At 39.5% G+C, this 4,944-nt stretch overlaps 1 pseudogene; it reads right to left on the bottom strand.

Moving 5' to 3' along the window:
• Window positions 1-789: 789 nt before the first annotated feature.
• LOC114458815 (tubulin alpha chain-like) lies at window positions 790-2,921 on the bottom strand (annotated as a pseudogene).
• Window positions 2,922-4,944: the final 2,023 nt, after the last annotated feature.

Below are 4,944 nucleotides of genomic sequence, written 5' to 3'. Positions count from 1 at the left end.
ATTTATTTAAACTATTGTGGTTTCTCCCAGTCTATGTTAAACTAAAACATTCCCTTTAATACAGTGGTGACTATAGAAGGTGATTTTATGTCTGTCTAAAATAATACAGTGAGCAGGTTACACGTATTCTAAATCATTTTCTGTCTTTATTTGCATGTTTGGTGTTGAAGTAATCCAAAAGTAATCAGTTACATTACTTTAATATAGTGATACTTAGAGTAAGTTACTGATTCTATTTTTTAACAGGTAACTTGTAATTGTACCAAATTACTTTGTACCAAAGTACGTCATTGCGTTCCAATAATGAGCAAAAAAATGCCCGGATGTACACTATGGCCGTGTTGTAAATGTCTTTTTTTTACTTTTTTTATTTTTCATTTTATTAGTTTATCACTTCAGAGCAAACAGTTGGTGGAACAATGACTGATGACAAACTTTGGGGTGTGCAGTTACATCAAGCCCTTTAATATTCTTCTCCTTCCTCTCCCTCATCTTCCACACTATCAGCGCCAACTTCTTCATAATCTTTCTCCAGGCAGCCATGTCCTCTCTGGCCTCTGAGAATTCTCCCTCCTCCATTCCCTCTCCAACATACCAGTGGACAAAGGCTCTCTTGGCGTACATGAGGTCAAACTTGTGGTTTAGTCTGGCCCAGGCCTCAGAGATGGCAGTGGTGTTTGCTCAGCATGCAAACGGCCCTCTGCACTTTGGCCAGGTCTCCTCCAGGAACCACAGAGGGAGGCTGGTAGTTGATGCCACCTTGAAGCCAGTGGGGCACCAGTCCCACAAACTGGATGGAGCGTTTGGTCTTAATGGCTGCAATGGCAGCGTTGACGTCTTTTGGCGCCACATCACCTCGATACAGCAGACAGCAGGCCATGTATTTACCATGGCGAGGATCACACTTCACCATCTGATTGGCTGGCTCGAAGCAGGCGTTTGTGATTTCAGACACAGACAGCTGCTCATGGTAGGCTTTCTCAGCAGAGATGACCGGGGCATAGGTGGCCATTGGGAAGTGGATACGAGGGTAAGGCACCAAGTTGGTCTGAAACTCTGTCAGATCAACATTCAGAGCTCCATCAAAACGAAGAGAAGATGTGATTGATGAGATGGTCTGGCTCATGAGACGGTTAAGATTAGGGTATGAAGGGTGCACAATATCAAGGTTCCTCTGGCAGATGTCGTAGATGGCCTCGTTGTCCACCATGAAGGCACAGTCTGAGTGCTCCAAGGTGGTGTGGGTGGTCAGGATGGAGTTGTAAGGCTCAACTACAGCAGTGGAAATCTGGGGTGATGGGTAGACAGCAAACTCAAGCTTGGCCTTTTTACCATAGTCAACAGAGAGCCTCTCCATCAGCAAGGAGGTGAAACCAGAGCCAGTGCCTCCACCAAAGGAGTGGTAGATGAGAAATCCCTGCAGGCCAGTGCACTGATCCGCCTGTAAAAAAAAAAGCAATAAAATCCTTATTAGTTTTAAGATTAGGTTTTATTTCCTGCAACTTTCATTTCTTTTAGCTGTACCATTTTACGAGTCCTATCCATAACAAGTTCTATGATCTCTTTCCCAATGGTGTAGTGTCCTCGGGCATAGTTGTTGGCAGCATCCTCTTTTCCTGTGATAAGGTGATCTGGATGAAACAGCTGACGGTACGTTCCTGTTCGCACTTCGTCTATAGAGAAAATCAAAGCAGTAAAGTTATGTAGTTTCAAAATAATCTAATGAAATACACAATTCAGAATAATCTTCAATCCATAGACGTTTTTTTTAAAAAAAAAACACGACTTATTTAATTGGTGAAGTTTTCCTGATGTTTAGTCACAGGCCCAGGGCGCCATCTGCTGGAAGGGGGCCAAATAGCACCACATTTCTTTTTTTTTTTAAATGATAATTTAAAAAGGTTTAATGAACGTGAAACACACCCTTTACAATCACTGTACATGTTTTCTCCTAATTGAATATTAATACTAAAAATCTGTAACTTTATATGTTAATCTTCTGCTCATATTTCTATTTATTTTATTCTAATTCTTGTTCTATTCTATATACAGTAATTATATTATGTTGTTTGCACATTGTGTTCTTTGATTTGATTAGTCAGTAACACAAAACCTAAAATCAAACAGGAAAGTAGAAATGTCCTTGTACTGAAACTGTATATACTGTATTTTAACTTTTGATTGCACTGTTTTACATTGTTTTTGGATTTTTGCACCATTGTTGTTATTGTTTCCTTGAGACATTTGCACTATACCTGTAAGTGTTATGTTGTATTATTGTAATTTTAAATTTTAAAATAGGTTGTATATTTTTCAATGGGTTTGTTGTATCACAGAATTGCATTGTTTGTCTTGATATTTAAAAGAAATGATAATGTGTTCACAGTGATTCCAGTATAAAGAAGTATTCTGTGTATAGTTATAAGTTTGTTAGTCATAGTTCTGATATAATCATATAATAATGAGTAATGATATGATTACAAACCGATGACAGTAGGCTCCAGGTCTACATAAAGCAGCTCTGGGGACACGTTTCCCCTGTCCAGTTTCACTGAAGAAGGTGTTGAAGGAGTCGTCTCCTCCTCCAGATTCCTGGTTAGAAAGCACCTGTCCGTTTGGCTGAATCCCATGCTCCAGACAGAAAAGTTCCCAGCAGGAATTACCGATCTGGACTCCAGCTTGGCCCACATGAATAGAAATAATCTCACGCTGCAGAGAGAAAAACAATATATCAGGATCCTGGCATCACTTAATCATGACATCAGTTGGTCATATGCTAATTTCTTTATTGCAAAATCTAATCATTTGTTCAATTATGAATATAAAGCAGATGAAGACAATGAAATCCTGTCTTACCATTGTTTATCTTTCTTTTTAAATGCTCAGGCTTTGGAGAGAAGTTGTAGTGTCAGAGAGAACTTCACTCGGTGTTTCGGACACCGTGTACTGGTGAACTACACGCACTAAGGTCTGACGTCATAACCAGTACGTCATTGCGTACCAATACTGTCCACATTACACCAATTACGTACTGGTTAGGACGTCAGATTAGTGCGTGTGTACACACACGCACTAAGTCCTGACGTCATAACCAGTACGTCATGCGTTCCAATAATGAGCAAAAAAAATGCCGGATGTACACTATGGCCGTGTTGTAAATGTCTTTTTTTTACTTTTTGTGTTAATTCGAAGATGCGACTGTAGACTTAGATAAGTTATAAAAATTATTCACAGATTCAGCTTTCTTCCGGACCAATAACTCATCAACGGACATTGCTTTACAAAACCGAGACCCTCGTTACAATCACAGCAAGGTGGACTGAACGCTACAAGCGGATTTTCCTCAAAACGAGCCGTTCTCCGCTCTTGGTCATTTATATTGGCCTCTACGCGGAGCCGACTGTGGCTGGAATAAGCAGGGACCGTCTGCAAATTACAACACCGGAAAAAGGTACAAAAAATAAAAACCAATAACTTCACAAAGGAAAGTGGTAGTGTCATAAAACTTACAGCACACATAGTTGAACTTTTCTTGATTATACTACAACACTTAGTTTTAATAAATATTCATGTAATTTTAGTGATTTTTTTCATTAAATAAGTACTAAAATATGCAATAACTGTACTATTACATGTTGTAGTGTAATCAAACTCACAGCACACATAGATTAACTCTTCATGATTATACTACAACACTTCGTTTCAACAAATGTGCTTTTATAACATTTTAGTGACTTTTTTTTCATTAAATAAGTACTAAAATATGCAATAACTGTCTTATAACATGTAGTAGTTTTTTTATTTTTTTTTTTTCTCAGAGCACACATAGTTAATCAAGAAGAGTTCAACTATGTGTGCTGTGAGTTTGATGACACTACAACATGTTACTGAATGAAAAGCTGAACCTGTGAATATATTTCTAACTTTACCTAAGTGGTTCCTCACCCCTCCTGTTCCACTGATTGCTGGGCGGTGACTCACACATTTTATATACGGGTCTGGCCGCACTGTGTTAGTGTTCCTCTGCTGTCAGAATACCGCTGCTGCGTCAATGCGGCTGTTTTATTTTTATCAGCAGCCTATGCTCTTTAGACTTTGATTTATTTTGTATTTCTTTTGTGTGCATTGACATTCTGTTGGAGATTTAATACTTTGTTTATTGATTTATTTGCTCCTTCATTTGTGTTCTGATTTCAATTTCAATTATTTCGTAGTTCCTTTGTATTTGAAATTTAAAATATTTGTTTACTGATTAATTGAATTTCATTTCTTTTGTATTTCTTTTGTTTGCGTTGATATTCTGTTGGAAATTTAATTATTTTTCATTTTTGTATTGATTTGAATTTGATTTATTTTGTATTTCTCTTGTATTTGAGATTTAATTGTTAATTGTTGATTGAGTTCAATTTATTTCGTAGTTTGCTTTTGGTTATATTGTATTTTGTTATTTCCATCCATCCATCCATTTTACCGCTTTTATCCGGGGCCAGGTCGCGGAGGCAGCAGTCTCAGCAGAGATGCCCAGACCTCCCGATCCACACACACCTCCTCCAGCTGTTCTGGGGGGACCCCGAGGCGACTCCAGGCCAGCTCAAAGACATAGTCCCTCCAGCGTGTCCTGGGCCTACCACGTGGCCTCTTCCCAATAGGACATGCTTGAAACACCTCCTGAGGGACGCGACCAGGAGGCATCCAAAACAAATGCCCGAGCCACCTCAGCTGGCTCCTTTTAACGTGAAGGAGCTCTACTCCGAGCTCCTCCCGAGTGACTGAGCTTCTCACCTTATCTCGAAGGGTGCGCCCAGCCACTCTGCGAAAGAAACTCATTTCGGCCGCCTGTATCCGCGATCTTGTCCTTTCGGTCATTACCCAAATCTCATGACCATAGGTGAGGGTAGGAACGTAGATCGATCGGTAAATTGAGAGCTTTGCCCCCCAACTCAG

Source organism: Gouania willdenowi, unplaced genomic scaffold (assembly GCF_900634775.1).
Source record: "Gouania willdenowi unplaced genomic scaffold, fGouWil2.1 scaffold_188_arrow_ctg1, whole genome shotgun sequence".
Classification (NCBI taxonomy): Eukaryota; Metazoa; Chordata; class Actinopteri; order Blenniiformes; family Gobiesocidae; genus Gouania; species Gouania willdenowi.
Note: the sequence above shows the minus strand (reverse complement) of the source record. Positions and strands in the feature narration are given on the sequence as shown.